Source organism: Ambystoma mexicanum, chromosome 3p (assembly GCF_040938575.1).
Source record: "Ambystoma mexicanum isolate Mex_15411 chromosome 3p, UKY_AmexF1_1, whole genome shotgun sequence".
Classification (NCBI taxonomy): domain Eukaryota; kingdom Metazoa; phylum Chordata; class Amphibia; order Caudata; family Ambystomatidae; genus Ambystoma; species Ambystoma mexicanum.
The window spans coordinates 159,352,392-159,371,106 of record NC_090925.1 but is presented as its reverse complement, the minus strand read 5'-3'; the positions used below and the strand labels follow the sequence as shown (position 1 = coordinate 159,371,106).

At 45.8% G+C, this 18,715-nt stretch overlaps 1 protein-coding gene across 2 annotated transcripts in view; it reads right to left on the bottom strand.

Moving 5' to 3' along the window:
* LOC138580191 (alpha-2-macroglobulin-like) overlaps window positions 1–18,715 on the bottom strand; it is a 574,708-nt gene that overhangs the window by 359,606 nt on the left and 196,387 nt on the right. The window lies entirely within an intron of this gene.

Genomic DNA, 18,715 nt, shown 5'->3' with positions numbered 1-18,715 from the left:
AGTGGTGAGCCTAACACCCATCACATGAAAGATGACTTCACAAATGTTATTGATGACTTCCCTGATGATATCATGTATGCATTCAGTGTTCCTGCAAAGGCTACTCAAGGGTTTGCTATTACAATGTTCGTACAAAACTGTGCAAGGTCATGGGGAGAACTGTCACGACATACAGAGTTAACTATGCAATGCACTGCTATAAACACCATTGCATTACCGCAACCATAACTCGCACCACCACTGTGTACTGCTAAGCCTAACACCCATCACATCAAACATGATATCACAAATGTCATTGTTGAGAAGGGTTGCCTTCAAAAAGAGGTTTGTTTGTCATGTTGCAGCACGTGTGCAAGTGTTTAAGTGTGCGGCACCCAATACAGAAATTCTGCATGTACTTCTAGGAAGGGCAGCAACGGTTTGTGGCTACGGCGTGAAAAATCAGAACGCCAAGAACAGTAAGAAGAAAGATGGTTGTGGGAAAATGTCTTGGTGCGGTGGAACGGCGTATTGTTGTTGTGGAACTTGCGCATGGCGACATCGCTTACAAAGGGACACGTGTAAGTGGAAGTAGTCATTGCAGTCTCCAGCCTTTTTGACTGAAACTTTGTGCAACAACCTGGTTTGGAGTCCTACTTCACTGTCTACTTCTTCTGGCTGTGCAGGGGTTAAAAACTCCCAGGACCGCGAAGTGGTGTGCAAGTGGAAGCACTATCCATCTGTTTTATCAGGTAAACCCCCATTGACTCGAACTGTGACTGCTTCATTGACATTCATGATTCAAATCTGAATCAAGCATAACGGAACTTGTGAGAACCGTCATTGTTCGCCATTGTTTGTAACAATTGGAGCAAGCCGTGGAATACTTTGGTGCTTCCTCTGCACGCTAGCTACAGTTGGGGGAGCCGGCGTGAGTGAGGAGAAAGAAGTACCTCGTGTAACGACGGTGTACTCCATAGCCCTTTTTTTTTTAGCCGCGCGTTCTCAGCACATATTCTAGCTCTGCGTGGAAAGCTAGAGAAGGGCTGAGAAGGGCTGAGCGGCGACTGCGGGCTCTGTAGCCTTTGAGCCGATCAGCTGCAGTGTTGCTTCTCATCATCGTACACGCTGTGGGAGGGGCGCTATTTGACGTCTGTTGGGGCTCACAATAACTGAACTGGTCAGCTCCATTGTGAATTGCCTCTCTGCTGCAAAAACGGGCGGAGGGTTGAGCAGCGCATTTGAGCAGTGTAGCTTGGGAGCTGCTCTGTCCTAAATACATTTTAGCGCTCACAGGTGGGGTTCGTTTTGATACGTGTAGGAAGACGCAGCTGCTCTCTTCCTTGGCAATTCCTCCTGCCTGAGGATCTCTGAATATTGTAGTGCTCCAGTCTTTGAGTGTGAAGCAGACTCATGAAATTGAGGAGTACCCCACTACAGGATGATCCAAGAGCCCCAGAATGGGAGGACCCAGAACTGAGAAGGATTCAGTTGAACAGTGGCGCTAATTGTCTTATAGATGAGCTTGGCAGGGGCCAAGAGATGGAGGAGGGGGACTCGCGGTTACAAATTCAAGCGCTAGTGCATATAAACACATGTCTCCCCCTTGTCTCCACGCCTGTCAGATGTAAGGGGGCCTTGGATCCTGAGCCCACCCTAGCCGATAAGTGGAAAAAAGGTTTAGAATACACAACAACAACGACAAAAATTCAGAAAAAAATAGAAGAGCATTTTGGGGCAAATAAAGTGGTGCCTGATGAATTAACATATGGACCAAGTAATATATCATCAAGCTCCCTAGAAGATGTTTGTCAACTGGACAAATGTGTCAATTGCCACTCAGCTCTGGACACAGGTGATCCAACTCTGAGTCATCTGAATCTTACAAATACAGAAGACAACCAAGAACTCGGAACTCCGGTGCAGGCCCGTCAACCGGTCGAAATATCTGTTGCTATTAGTCCAAACGCAACACAGGAAGAAATTCTGGTTGAGGGACCGGAGTCGAATGTCAACTCATTAACCGCACTCAGTTATGTGTTGAATTCGCTGGTCTCCGTTTTTGAACTTCTGAAATCTGAAGTTCAAATTCAATCTGGAACCATGATGGAAATAACAAAAGAAGTAGCTGCACTGGACAGCTCCGTAGAAGGCTGCTGCAATGCCGTTAATTCATGTGTATTGCCGAAATTACAGTTGATGCAATTGGAGTGCATTAAACGGGGTTTGGACATTTCTGCAATACAGAGGTCCATTGCAGACATTCATAAATCTGAAGAGGCAGATAGATCCCTCAAACAGGGTCTTTTGGCCCAATTGCAATTGTACAATCATAACTCACAAGAACAGTTGTGAAAAGAGCCTATAGAGGCAGATCCTACAATTGACTGTGAATCATCTCTTTCAGTGTCCACACTGGAAGAATTCATGAGACTGGCAAATGTGAATGTGGATCTTCTCCATGGAGTCGCAATGGAGAAGTCTTCAGCAACTAATACCAGCAGTCAGCTGGACTCCCATGAGGCTGCATTAGAAGAAGTGGGTGTCCTAAATCCACACCAAGACAGGAAAAAAAAATGAGAAAGAGGGCAGCAAGACGGGCCAAAAGAATCAAAGAAAATAAATCTCAAAGGAAAAAGGATAACTTGGAGAAAAAGTCAAAAAATCAGAGTAGAACAAAGCAAAATAACTCGGCCACTAACTCATTCTTAAAGAAAGTTGGAAATAATCATCCGACTCTGATAGAGGATGATATGGAAATCATGGAATTAACATCCCCCAACAGCTCATCTATTAAGGGGGGGACCCACAGAGGAATTGCAATCACGTAAAATCCTCTCAACTCACCGATGAACACAAAAAAAAAGCAAGCATCATTAAAAAGAGGGTCGATCAAAGTATGTTCACGAAAGGATCCCAAACAGAAAAGTTCCCTGACAAACCAGAGATGGCCCAAGCTCTGTCTAACCCAAAGAAGTCAATTCCTTTGGCCCCTATCTTTTTGAAAGCTAAACAAAAGATGAGAGCAAATGCGTCACTGAATGACAATGATCCTACGGTGTTGAGGAATTTTAACATTAAGATTGCTCCTATTTTTTTGAAAAAAATAAATAGCCCCCAACAGAACTTTACAGTACCCGGCGAATGTGAGTCAAATGACAACACAAATGTGAACAAGCGAGTCAGAGCCCAACCATATTCACCTCTAGACACCTTGGTAAAAGCAATCTCGCATAGTGAGTTACAGGGATCACAGCGTCCGGAGGCAAATTTGGCAGTTGAAAGATCAACACATGTGACATTATGGATGCAAGCTGGAATAGTGGGGAGGATGTAAGAGCCCACAGATCTGAAATCAGGAGAGCAGTAGATGCTTACATGCAAGGCCTTTCTATTCCTCCACTCATAGATCCAGCGTCATCAACCACCCATTGCAAATTACTTATTGGTGTTGACAAAATCACGGGGAGTGTGAAACAAGCCCAGAAGGGGCCGGAGATTGGAGGGTCTGTCCCTATGATTCAAGCAACAGTAACATCTGTGATTCCAGCCGCAAGTTTGGATGTAAACACCCCTAGGGTGCCCACCCCTGTGGCCGGATCTGATCTATCTTCACCCCCACAATTGAGCCTACCCATTGACTTTACATAGGATGTATTGGCGCTGATTCAAGATGCTTTAGGGGATTTGGCTCCCAACCTGAAAGAGAAAAGAAATAATGTGACCTCCACCAAGGGCATTAAAACACAAGGGACTGTGGGAATAGGGAAGGTTACTCCTCGAGTGGCACTGTGTTCCATGATTTTGAAATGTAGACCTGCTCCATGTACTCAATACGATCTGAAGCGAAGAGCAATATTAGCCATCTTTTCGGACATACCATTGCTGGAAGATATATCTTCAGCTGACTTGACTTTGGTAGAATTTACATCCAATCAGAATTTAAATTCAGTACGGGTGTGGATGCAATCTAGAGCAATTTGTAATCTGGTATGGCAGGCGAAAAACTGATTATTTGATTTGGGCTTTCTGCTTCGACTTAGAAATCGACAGTGTTTTGGAGTCTGAGGTGTCAAGCCATATGGAATCTATGCCAAGGGCAAAAATTGTCACAGCGAATTGTCAAGATTTAAAGCAGCCATTGAAGGATAGGACTTCGTGTGCATGCAATTGCACCAGTAATTTGAACTAGCTATCTAACCTGGCAAAGTTAACCCCTCTTACCTTAGTCAGCTGGAATTTGTGGGGTTTCAAACATTTGCTAAATAATGATGAGAGTGGCCTAGGCAAATTCCATATAATTCTGCTGCAAGAGACTTGGTTGCTAAGTCCCATAGTCTGGTCAGGTTATCAAATACACTTGAACCCAGCTCGGAAGCCCGCAATAGGCAGACCTTCTGCGGGTCTACTGGTGGCGCTGAAAGACGAACCGGGATCATCGTCACAGGTGTGGGCCATGCCGAATGCATACATGCTACTTGTAAGGGCGGTAATTAATGGTGACATCTATGCAATTTTGAATATATACTGGAACCCAGTAGCCATCACAACTGAGTGTTTCTTTAGGGATTTGAATAAATTATTTGACATAGTATCTGCGGATGATAAGATTTTGTACTTCATGTTAGCAGGTGACTTGAATATGAATTGCTTAGCAACAAATGGGGCACAAAAGAGTGAAAAGCTGTTACAATGGAACACAATGGTCACTCACAGGAACTTGCAAATGTTGAATGGAGCATTTAAAACAGACATCCCTCCTGCACCAACTTGGAAGAGAGGAAATTCTGTATCCACAATTGATTTCATCTATGTAAATTGTGCTTTATGGTCAGCAATGTGCTCCTTTTGTGTGTCTCCATCTGTAACAAGTGATCATAACATGTTGTGTGCCACTTGGCAAGTAATGGCAAATGCGAATGATATCAAACACAAGTTAATTGAAGGTGGTTGCTTTGTGTTAAATGGCAGCAAAACCGACTCTGATGGTCGGAGAACGCCTTGTGGCATTTTAATCAAATTTTATATGACTCAAATACCTCAACTAACTGGCAAGCATCAGAAATAGGTTTAACATATTCCAATACAATGCAATTATATAGCCAACTGAAGGCTGTGAATTCCAAAAGAGAAAGGCACATCCATGTTTTTGATAACTCTATATTCATTAGGAAGAGAGCATATTGTGCTGAAGTGAGAAGTTTGGCAAAGCTTCCTCTCACCACTAGATTGACTCTCATAAAAAAAGTCCGTCTGAACTGCAATAACTGGGTCAAAGGACATCAAGCCAATCTATATCAAAAAGATGGTACAATTATGTTGTCGACTTTGGCTGATAAAAATATCACAAAAATGTGGGCAATAATAAATCAAACTAATAACGCCCGCCAATTAGACCTTCAGACATCGATAGTTGGGGTACATCAGTGGGTAGATTACTTCCAATCCCTATATGCTTCACCCGTTAACACGGTCTCGATATTAAATACACGAGAGGTGTTGAGGTTCTGGCTGCATACTGACCAAAAGGAAATAAAACACCTAATTATGACATCAAGCAACTCGTGTGCAGTAGGACCTGATGGGATTTCGAACTCTCTGATGAAAAAACACCCTGAAGTCTGGAGCTCAATTCTTTACAAGATATTTTCTGCAGTAGACAACCATCAAAAATTACCAAAAACATGGACGGATGCAATTACAATTCCGATTTATAAAAAGGGTGACCATCAATTACCAACGAGTTACCGACCAATTTCTTTATTGGATGCACCTGTGAAAATATTTTGTAGAATAATATTAAAGGAGCTCAATGAGTGGGTAGATCAAAATACTCTAAGAGACCCATTCCAGGCAGGCTTTGTAAAGGGCATGGGCACAATACCGAATATCTTAGCACTCTCAATGATACAATCTGTCATGCGCCGCCAATGTTGGGGGATATGGTCGCGGTGGAGACTGGGCCGCCATTAGTCAACCCTTCACGTACCACCACGCACTGTGTTCAGCGGTCTAGTTGTTTCCGCAGCGCTTGCTTCGGCACGCCTATTTCTTCCCGTCACACCCGGAAGCCTGCGCGTTGCAACCCTCTCGCGTCAGGCTCCAGGGTGAGACGCTAGTTTTCTCTGTTTTCCGTTCCCGTCTTTCTGTCAGTTCTGCCGGCTCTCCCGGCCGGTGCATTTTCCCGTGCCTTCCCTTTGTTTCCCCGTTCTGTTCGTTTCACGCCCCTTTCCTCCTCGCCTAATTTCTTTCCCGCCTCTCTCTAGCTCTACGGACTTTCCGCTCTGGTGGTTCTCTATACTTTCTGCCTTCCATATCATCTGGAATCTACTCAACACCGCTTCGCCGGGGGTTTTTTATGCCATCAGGCTTTTTCCCCCATATAGCTTGCTCCGGCAGAGAAGCCGCTTCTAGACCTTGTTGTATCAGGTCAGGGTGGCTTCCTCCCGGGGTAGGCCCTATCCTCCATCAAAAAAAACTGCTTGGTGGAAGAAGAGATTGGGACCGCCCAGGGAAACCATCGCCACAGGTGAGGAGGTGGTCGGAGGGTTGGAGTTAGAAGAGGAAGAGGGTGATTCGGAGTTTGACTCTGACAGATTGCAACGCCTGAAAGAAACTATGGCTACCCCCGAACAGCTGCAAGAGCTGATTCAAGCTGTACAAGGAATGAACGTTGAATTACAGAACGTCAAGGCTGAAAATGCAGCATTAAGACAAATGATTACGGCTCGAGAATCTAGGGAGACTGATCTCCCTCCCATGTCTTTGTCCTCTGGTAAATATGATGGATCGCCAAAACGTCTCAAGGAATTTCTCGAATCTTGTGCCATTTATTTTGCCTTTCGTCCTCATACCTTTGCCAGCGCTCATACCAAGGTGGGGTTTGTTATTTCAAATTTAATAGGAAACGCCCTGGCCTGGGCTTCCCCACTAGTAACCAGCAACAATCCAATACTCCAGGACTATGGCGCCTTTGTTACCTTGTTTAAACAGACCTTCGAACAGGCTGAGATAACTCACATAGCTGCAGAAGAACTGCTAGACGTTCAGCAGGGCAGCAGCGATCTTAGGACCTATATTTCGTCCTTCAAACGCCTAGCGACAGAGGCCGGGTGGCCGGAACATGTGCAATTTACAATATTTCGTCGTGGTTTAAAAGAAGAATTAAAGGACGAGCTGGCTCGTTTGGCACTTCCCACCTCTCTATCTGATATGATGTCCATAGCCCTCCAGATAGAATACCGTCTCAGCGAACGGCGGGCCGAAAGACGAAAATTGCGCATCCCAGTCAACTCACCCTCTTCAGGAACCCCTTCTCATCTGTTACCCTCAGCATCAAGCAAAGAAGAACCCATGCAGATAGGCGCCGCAAGAGCCCCATTAACACCTGAAGAACGTAGAAGAAGGCGAGACACTGGTCTCTGTTTGTATTGTGGATCGGATACGCATCTACTACGAAAATGTCCAGCGGTTCCCCCCCGTACACCGGGAAACGACAGACCTCGGAACTAAAGGGGGCAGGTTTCCGAGGTATGTCTTCTCGCCCCTATGTAACCTTGGCTGTTACCCCCCAAGGTGATACTATGGACTCTCGTTTGATGGTAGTATCCTTACAGATACAAACGTCCACCAAGAAGCTAACTACGCTAGCCCTCATTGACTGTGGTGCTGCTGGAGTCTTTATGGACACCATTTGGGCTGATCAACAAGGTATTCCTTTGGTTCGGCGTGAGGATGTCCAGAAGGTAGAAGGCGTTGATGGGACCCCGCTTTCCTCTGGTCCCATCACTCATACCACAGAACCACTCACTGTGGTTATCCAACATCATACAGAACATATGAAATTTGATCTTATTCGAGCAGCCCACTTTCCAGTCATACTGGGTATCCCATGGCTGAGAAGGCACAACCCCTCCATTGATTGGTTCAGGAATACCATTACCTTTGAGTCGGGATTCTGTAAGGAACTCTGTATGCCACACCGGTCACAGGAAGTAGTGAAGGTCCTCGCGCCTGAAGCCACCACCAAGTGCGAGGTCTGTTGCATTCCAACTGAATTGGAGGAATTCCACGAAGTCTTTGTTGACAAGACGATACTAGAGCTACCCCCACATCGTCCAGAGGACTGTGCCATAGAACTCGCACAAGATGCATTAGTCCCCTTCGGGCGGATGTTTCCGCTATCTCTCACTGAGAAGGTAGCTCTACGAAAATACTTGGACTCCCACCTGACCAACGGATTGATCCGACCTTCCAGATCTCCCGCAGGGGCCCCATTATTTTTTATCCCCAAGCGCGATTCTACAGAATTAAGGCCTTGCATTGATTACCGGGGCCTCAATAAGGTCACAATAAGAGACAGATACCCTATGCCGCTTATTGCCGACATTCTGGAGGCAGTACAGGGGGCCACCATCTTTTCTAAACTAGACCTACGAAGTGCATATCATCTTCTCCGAATACGCGAGGGTGATGAATGGAAGACGGCATTCCGTACACCTTTTGGGCTCTATGAGTATCGGGTTATGCCCTTTGGCTTAGTGAATGCCCCAGCTGTTTTTCAGCGCTTCATGGATCGACTATTCTCTGAAGTCCTCTTTATCTTTACAGTGGTATACTTAGATGACATCCTGATTTTTTCTCGATCCCCACAAGAACACGACCAGCACCTACGAAGCGTATTAGATCGCCTTCGGGCCAACTGCCTCCTGGTAAAACCAGAGAAGTGTATTTTCAAGACCAGCACAATCTCCTATCTGGGATTTATCCTATCTAAGGATGGTGTCTCTATGGATCCCGGAAAGGTATCTGCCATACTGCAATGGCCCACACCTACCTCACTGAAAGACGTCCAACGATTCCTAGGTTTGACGAATTTCTACAGAAAATTTATCAGTCATTTTTCTCAAACGGTATTGCCTATTACGGCTTTACTCAAGAAGGAAGCTGGCTCTTTTGTTTGGACTGACCAGGCCGACAACGCTTTTGAGCTATTGAAGAAATTGTTTTGCTCTGCTCCAGTGCTTCGCCAACCTGATCAAACTATACCGTTTGTAGTCGAGGCCGATGCCTCCGCTGAAGCTTTGGGAGCTGTGTTATTACAAGAACACCAGGGAATTGAGCACCCAGTGGCCTATCTCTCAAAGACCTTGTCGGTGAGTCAGAAGAACTATTCGGTTATAGAGAAGGAACTATTAGCACTCAAGACGGCTTGTGAGGAGTGGAGACACTTGCTGCAGGGTAGCGCCTCACCCTTCATTCTGCGTACTGACCATAAAAATTTGAAGGTCCTTAGGGGGATGGAATGCATAAATTCCAGACAAGCACGATGGGCGCACTTCTTCAGTCAATATGACTTTGTCATAACCTACATCCCAGGCTCCCAGAATGGTCTCGCCGACGCCCTTTCCCGGCGAAATTCCCCAGGGATGGGTGCCACCTCTCCGGCAGAAGTTCTTATTCCCCGCAACAGGATAGTGGGTATCATATCGACATTCCTTCAGGAGGTTAAAACTGCAACCACTGAGGGTATGGAAGTCATCTTACCTCCAAAAAAGAGACAAGAGATAACAAGGTCAGGGGGGCTCCTTTGGTACAGACAGAAATTGTTCATTCCCACACAAGCTTTGCGCATGAAGGTTATGGGATGGTGTCACGACCATGTTACGGTCGGACACCGAGGACAGAAGGGCACTTTGGAGCTAGTATCTCGTACGTTCTTTTGGCCCTCTATGTCTAAGGATGTCAAGATGTACTGTAAGGCCTGTCCGGTCTGTGCGCAAAGCAAGGTTTCTGTATGTAAACCATTAGGGTTGCTAGAACAACCGGAAACACCATCACGTCCTTGGTCTCTTATCTCGATGGATTTTATTGTGGAATTACCCGTGTCCCAGGGGTATACCTGTCTCATGGTCACTGTTGACTCTTTCTCTAAGTTGGCCCATTTTTCCCCTTTAGCTGGTGTCCCCACTGCCCCGGAATTGGCCGAGGTGTTTCTCAGGGACATATTCCGACTACATGGACTCCCTGATAGGATCATTTCTGATAGGGGGAGTCAGTTCACTTCTCGGTTTTGGACAGCCTTGTGCCATCGCATAGAGATTAACAGAGCTCTGTCCTCGGGGTTTCATCCCCAGACCAATGGCCAAACCGAACGACTTAATGCCACTATAGAACAGTATCTAAGATGCTACATAAATCGCCACCAGGACAACTGGGTATCCCTTCTGCCCACCGCAGAATTTGCCTATAACAATTCCGTACACTCGGCTACCAACCTTAGCCCTTTTTTTTGTACCTATGGGCTCCATCCCCGAGGAATTCTCCCCTTACTCAGTTCCCCGACCAACATACCCTCTATTGAGTCCACATTAGCCGACATTTCCACTGCCCATAAGAGCGCCCTGACCAGTTTGTCCTCAGCAAGGGAAAGGTATAAGTTACAAGCCGACCGACATCGCCAGCCGTGTCCCCTATGGAAGGAAGGGGATCGCGTATGGCTATCCACTAAATACCTACCTCGTTGGTTGCATCCTACAAAATTGTCCCCCCGTTTCGTGGGACCGTTTAAGGTCTCACAGAGGGTAAACCCTGTAGCCTTCAGGCTCAGTCTTCCCAAGGATATGCGACGCATTCATCCAGTCTTCCATTCTTCTCTCCTACGCTCGGCTGATCCCAATACCCCCAGAAAGAGAAACCTACATCTCCCTTCGGATCCCGATCCTGTTCCCAAAGAATATGAGGTTTCCCACATTAGGGATTCCAGATTTAGAAGGGGAAGACTGGAATATCTGGTGGCTTGGAAGGGATATCCCCATTCGGAGGATTCCTGGGAACCGGGGTCTTTTGTTCATGCCCCCCTCCTTACCCAGAGGTTCCATCGTTTCCACCCTGGCAAGCCTGGGTGGTCCAGGTATAGAAGGGGGCATACTGTCATGCGCCGCCAATGTTGGGGGATATGGTCGCGGTGGAGACTGGGCCGCCATTAGTCAACCCTTCACGTACCACCACGCACTGTGTTCAGCGGTCTAGTTGTTTCCGCAGCGCTTGCTTCGGCACGCCTATTTCTTCCCGTCACACCCGGAAGCCTGCGCGTTGCAACCCTCTCGCGTCAGGCTCCGGGTGAGACGCTAGTTTTCTCTGTTTTCCGTTCCCGTCTTTCTGTCAGTTCTGCCGGCTCTCCCGGCCGGTGCATTTTCCCGTGCCTTCCCTTTGTTTCCCCGTTCTGTTCGTTTCACGCCCCTTTCCTCCTCGCCTAATTTCTTTCCCGCCTCTCTCTAGCTCTACGGACTTTCCGCTCTGGAGGTTCTCTATACTTTCTGCCTTCCATATCATCTGGAATCTACTCAACACCGCTTCGCCGGGGGTTTTTTATGCCATCAGGCTATTTCCCCCATATAGCTTGCTCCGGCAGAGAAGCCGCTTCTAGACCTTGTTGTATCAGGTCAGGGTGGCTTCCTCCCGGGGTAGGCCCTATCCTCCATCAAAAAAAACTGCTTGGTGGAAGAAGAGATTGGGACCGCCCAGGGAAACCATCGCCACAGGTGAGGAGGTGGTCGGAGGGTTGGAGTTAGAAGAGGAAGAGGGTGATTCGGAGTTTGACTCTGACACAATCAGAGCAAGTTGATGGTGGACTCCCCTTATATTTGGGGTTTATTGACTTTAAATCCGCCTTCGACTACATTTCTAGAGATATGCTTATAGTTAAGCTAAGGCACCATCAGTGCCCAATGTCCCTTATAAACTTAGTGATCTTACTACACTCCTCTACCTCTATGCAAGTTAAACTAAATATGGGCGGAAGATTATCACCAGCTATCCTAACACATAGAGGAGTGAAGCAGGGTTGTGTTCTTACCTCATTTTTATTTAATTCCTTTATTTTTGATCTAGGCCCTGCACTAATGAACTGCGTAGTTGATGCGCCTCGTATAGGTTCTCAAAAGGTTGCCTACTTACTATACGCAGATGATTTGGTATTACTATCCCGTACTCCCATAGGCCTACAAAACATGTTAAACCAATTAGGTTCATATGCAACATCAAATAACCTTGTGATCAACACAGCCAAATCCCAAATTTTAGTGTGTAATAATAATTTTACAAAAAAATATCATCTGGAGTGGTCCCTCCAAAATTGTGTACTAACTAAAGTTGCCAGACATAAGTATCTTGGAATATATAATGAGCACAAGAAAACCCAAAGTACTATGACAACTGAAATTAGGGTTAAATTTAGTTCTTTGATTTCACAATCTAAAGTCATATTAAGAAGATATGGGAAGTTCACCGTGAAACACATTGTGCTCTTTTATAAGGCAAAAGTAATTCCAATTCTGCTATATGGTGTCGAGGCTTTGGTACCACAAAACCGCAAATTCTGGGATAGCTTAGAAGCTAGATATTGGAAAAAAGTTCTATCACTCTCCCCAGGTACACCACTGGCTATGCTGCGATATGAACTGGGCCTGGTCTCCTTATACGCCCATGTATTATGGAAGCAGTGTGCGCTTCTACAGAAAATGCTGGATGTTTTAGGGAGGCCTACCTTTCTAAATGTACTAGCCCAAAATCTATTAACTGCAAAAGTTAGTATGTCAAGGATGTGGAGAAGTCACACGCTTAATGCGGCTGCTGATGCCTCAGTATCGATTGAGCTTCTGTTGACTAATCCAGATCATGCCAAAAATAAAATTTATCAAGCAGACTGGATTTTCAACATGGAACTTTGCACAAAACTTAAAGACTTTAACCTCGAGGCTTTTGGCATCAAAAGGTATGGGGTAATAGCAGAGTATCTGCTGAAATTCCCGTCACATGCATGCCGACAGAAATATCTAAGATTCAGATTCAATCAATATGAGACAAATGAGATCTTGTTTAGAAGAAAGGTAATATCGAAGGATCAGAATTTCTGTCGTCACTGTAAAGTTAATGGACAATGTGAAACATTACAACATCTCATAATTGAATGCCCCACATTACATGACATCAGAGTGAAATGCTTCGGGGGAAAGTTGTCGGTTCAGAGTGGCAACAGTTCTGTGCAAATATGGAATCGTCTGTTTTCTAATCAAAGAATGACTATACAACTTGCAATTGTGCAATTTCTTAATTTAATTTTCCCCGACTCGAATTCTGCATAAATTAATTCAAAGTGAATGATGATTGTCAGTTCTAAGTAATTTCAAGGAGGCCTCTCACTTTCACTTTGTATCATTCTGTTCATTCTGTTTTATGTGGTTTTATTATGTTTCCTTGTTTTATATTTGCCTATAATGGGGTGTAAATATTCGTTGTAAAGTATAAGATGTTTAAGTATGCTAAATGATAATGTATATAAAAATTTGAAAAGTTGGTTTACCAGCTATAACAAATAAAAAAAAAAAAATAAAAAAAAAAAAATAAAAAAAAAAAGGGACACGTACACTTATTTACAATGTGGTCCGCTTTCTACATTTCCAAACGAAATGGGAAATGACGCTGCCACATCTGTGTCTGCGCACTGCGATAAAAAAAATATGCATCAGAACGGCTTCCAAAGCATGACCTGCCAACACCTGCCTCCTTCATCGCAATCACCAATGTAACTCCATACCATGTTGTGACTTTTTCTGTCCACGCGCAAGAACTGCAATGTCGCCATGATCGCATGTGACCAAAGTCTCACATCGACAGACAAAAATTAGTCACTTTATTACAGCTACGCCATAACAGTACAAATGCACATGATGGAATTGAAATTGCGCAGCCACAGCACAGTGGTTACCATGCACTTTCAATCAACCAAAACTGCAGCTTCTGCATATCTGTCGACAAATACACTGTGTAGAACTGTGTGTGCAAGCAAACGACACCCAGGCACCTTAGTGACCAATCCCGTAGCCTGCAGAGGCCCATTTGTATGCTTGCCATCTGCAAAAGGGCCGGATGTGACACGTGCAGGCCTGGAACTATCGTGATATCTGAAGTCAAACATGCTTCTATTGATAAGTCTCCTTCCGAGCTCTGGCTGGCAACAACATACATTGTAATAGTTGCATATTATTCTTGGTGGTATACATGAGTAAAGCACCTTGGCAGTGGGGAAAATGCACTGCACTCCTTTCATCACCTTCTTCAGCTGCCGGTACACACGTGAACATTCCAGGGAACTCAAAAAGGAGGCACCGTAATGCACTACCACAACATGCACGGTTGTTGAAGTGGCCACTCTGCGACATTCTGCAAGCACTGTGCCGAAGCAGCACGAAGTGCCACTGCACTACAACATGTTCACTCCCTGCAAATCGAAATTGCCACAGAAGCCTTTTTCGTCAGCATACAGAAACAGATCCTCCACAAAGCCATCACTGACGATGAAAACTGTACGCTTCTCTATGATTGGCAGCCGTAGTGCTCCAAGTAATGAAAGCCACTATTGCCGGCCTTCCTTATATCACACACCCTGTGCAGCTGATTGGCCAATCCCCACATTCGTATTCCCATTGGCCAGCAGGGTGAGAAGGACAGAAAGTGGCACGTGTGCTTCCCGAAGGATCTCGAGGGCTGCACTGCAGTACAGCACGTCCACTCCTTCTTCCCTTTGCACTACCTTCTTCCCACCATGCCCTCATTGGTTACTGTTCCCCCTTTTGTCGAATATTGAATACTGTTCAATAGTGCCACACACATTCACCAATCACAGTCAAAAGGTCTGCATGTAACACGATTAGTTCAGTATGAAATTGATCTGTGCACATACCACGGCCAGAAACATCGGTGCGCAAGGCCTTAGGCTGCACATTTCAATGGCCTCCATTGTCAAAAATCCTGGATGTAGCGTCTGTGTTGTATATGGGCATGGGGCAATGATATGCCACCAGGGGAGGGTCTTTGGTCTTTCGTGGTGGCTCGGACAAGAGCCTTTTTGTGTGGTGTTATAAGAGTTGCTTCCAGAAACACACCATATGTTCAGTTTTTGTACGGTTTTCTGTTATCTTCTCCCCCAACGCATTTCGCAATAACCTTTCCAACGCATCCAGTAGCTGGCCAAACAGTACAGCATCCAGTGGTGGACAAAGAAATGCCATTTGAGTGTAAAAAACTCTGTATTTACAGAAGCAATAATGTCATTGCTACTGAAGAACATCGCACAAGTGCACATATAGTCTGACATGCTTCGGTTTATGAGGCACCTTCCAGCCTCTGGCTGGGTACAACAGCCAGTACGACAGTTCCATGTTCTCCTTGGCGGAATGGCAGAGAAAACCACCTTGGCAGTGGGAAACAGACTCTTCACAGTATTCACCAACCTCTTCCGCTCATGGCACACACGTGAACAGGCTGTGTAACCTAGGTGCACAGCGACATAGTGCAGGACTACAACGTGCACAGTACCAACACTGCCCACTTGTATGCAAAGGGCATGCATGACGCCAAAACTGCTTACATCGAAAGCACACCACAATGCCTCTACTCCTTCCAAAGCACAATCGCGATCAAACTGTCTTTCCAAGGCATAGCGGTGCAGATCTACCACAGTGTCCCCCAAAATCAGCACAATGCATTTCTCCATGTCTGCCTGCCTCACTGCGTACAGGAATGACTACGAATTTTACCGCCCCATCCTGCTTACCACACCCTCAGTACCTGATTTGCTAACCCCCAGAGGGCCATTTCCATTGGGCGCAATTGTGAAAAGTGTTGAATGTTGCACGTGCGCTTCGTGAAGTACTGCGACAGCCGTGCCCCAGTACAACAGGCGCAGTCCGTCATCCTTTTCCACAGTTTTTTGTTCAGCACAACCTCATTGCATACTGTGAATTATTCAAACACGCACCTACCAATCACATGCAAAACGTCAGCATCTAACACTGTCACTGTGGTCCAACACTTCATATTTGCCGTTGCACATGCAGACTGCAAGTGTGGTGTCACCCAAAAACACGTCCACTATAAAGTTCTGTAAAAGTGAACATGAAATCTGCATGGACATGTAGGCACTTGGGGAGCCATCACCACAAAGGGAGGTATGGAAACCTTTGAGGCAGTGTGTTCCTAATGCAGTTATAAGTGCATTTGCACATGGTACGTCCGACGGAAGGTCCATGCCGTCGTTACCAAACATGCTGCATCTTCTTCTTCCACCTTCCATGAAGTGGCACTGGAACGGCATATGCTTTCAACGTGCATTCACCCAAATGAACCACTGGCACACCCAGGCATGAAGCATATGCATTCCTTCAGAGAACAGTAGTTGTTATTTTCCCTACTAACCCATGTGTGACATAAATTGTACAAACTACGCACCACACCCAGCACGGAATGTATCTTTGTCACGTACGCAATGTTGCCAGAAAGTCACTGCAGCTGTGGCCCCCGCTACGATGGACTATGGCAACAGCCTCTTCATAATGCTACCTCCTTCTACTCTCTGCCCTGTTCAACTCAGCCAGAAGACAAGTGCGCAACTTGCCCTTGCCCTGAAGGCCAGAGATGCCATCTCTGTACAAGTGACCGGTGGCTGCATCGAATATGGGGGGAAACCTCTGCATAATGCACAAGGGCTTCTGGCCTCTAGGCTGTCAATATCTTCAACTCTCTCTTCCAAAATATTGCCCTGCTTCAGGTGTTTCGCCATCCACCTCCACCTCCCTCAGGGTCAGTGGCTTCTTGAAGTATCCAGTTGGTGGTTGCTCTCTTACTTCTGCAGGCTCCTCCCGCTAGGGCAGCCTCTTGCCCTCTTTTAAACCAGAGGAACACCTTTCCTGGGTTTGCAAAGACTTCAAACCCTTTCCATGTGTTTCTCCTTTTTCTCCTCCTGGCCCCTACTCAGTACCTGCCTGAACCTGATTTTGCACTGGTTTCCTGGCCATCCTCTAATCTTGGGGCCAGGCCACCTCCCTCCCGACAGATGCGCCCTGGCGTTGCCTTTCTGCCAACCCCATGCAGTTGCACACTGTGTTCTGTATCCGTACCAGTCCAATCAGCACCCGATGCCTGTACTTATCCTTGCACGTGGCAGCAGTGGCATGTACGGTCACTTATTGCCATTTTGCTGTGTCCCCATGTACTTCACTTTACCCTCCCCTTTCCCATGTACTTTACCTATCTGAGTGACAGCTGCCCTACTAAGCTCGGTGTCTCTGTCTACCCTCTGTTCCTCCTCCCTTGCCTCGTTGCGCCTTGGTGCACTATTGTGTGGGATCCTTACAAATGGCATACCGTACAATTTCACATCAAAACATAGTATACACACACATTGCATTTATAACAGCAGAATGCCTGTCACTTGCCATGTGCACCTGTTTGGTTTTTGTCCCCCTGTTGTATGCTACTTATGGTAAACTGGTCACAAAGTATCGCACAAAAACGACCACTCCATGCATGATACCCACTTTACACAGGAACATACAGTACATGCATACAAACAGGATGCCTGTCGCTTACCATGTACACTTGCACCGTAGGCTTCTGCACTTCCTTGTACAATGACACCTTGTGCCACAGTTTTTACATATACGCCGCAACCCACAACCTTATGCACATATACCTTGGCCTCCGCACTCCCATTGCTCCCATCCTCAAAATGGGCGGATGTGCCATGTGTAACCGAGGAACTCCTGCAGAACGCGCAGAGTTTTCGTGCTTGGTGGGAGGGATTTGTGGGGAGAATGAGAAACAGGATAGGTATTTGGGTTTTCAGTATTGTCTCTGAATTGAAGGGTGTTTTTTTTTTTTAACTTTATTCCTGTTTTTGGTATGTACGTGCTTGCATACATTTTTTATTTTTTATTTTTATTTCTAGCGATGGCTTTCTGTTTGCTTCTCCTGCCGATATTTCTGCATACTGACGATCAACGGGTGTCTTACATCACTACAAGATTTTCTCCAACGGTTTGTGCATAATGGCAAACAGAACACCATTGCCAATGGAGGTCAGAAAAATGCCATTTGCTTGGAACCACGGAATAGCTTGAACTGGAGGCTTCCAGCCCTTTAAGATGAGTAGCGGTACACTTGAGATAGATGGGGATGCAGATTTTACTCATACATCAGTAATCAAGACGACACAAATAGTTTGGCAAAAGTTTGTCTGTTTTAATGCATGTATCTTAAACAGGGAGTACAACGAACATCAGCAATCGCTCGATACTCTGACTAACTATTTCATAAAAAAGTTGGGTTCTTATATCCATAATTGGTCATAGCTGACGTGTTGACCTGCGTCATTACCAACGTCATCCTACGTGGCAAACTACAGAAACTTATCAGGAAGCGGAATTGGTTCTAAGTGAATAACTAAGCATAGGTTCTATATCTGTATAGAGTAACGGAGAGAGGTAATAGGATAGTTATCAGGTGGGGCAACTAAGCCCTCCCTTCAAAATGGCCACTATGAACATCACTAAATGTACGACGTCCCATTGGCTACACAAACTATAGGAACCCCAACAACGTGGTCCCCTACAATTGGTTGGCTACTAACCCCCATCAGTACTTTTCCATCTATGTGAGCAGCACGCAGACCAAACAACCAGGTGCGGGTGAGCTTGTTTTGATACCAGCTTCCCACCAATTAAAATGTGATCCATCATCACCTCATTGGTGCAATGTCAATTAGTACTTTGAAGTTGGCCTTGAGTCTGTAGTGTTCTCTGAGAATTTTTAAGGATTATGGGTGCTATCCGGCTTCCGTGCGTAGGTGTGATCTTCTCGCTCGTCCAACTTTGTTCCATCACGTGACTGGACACCA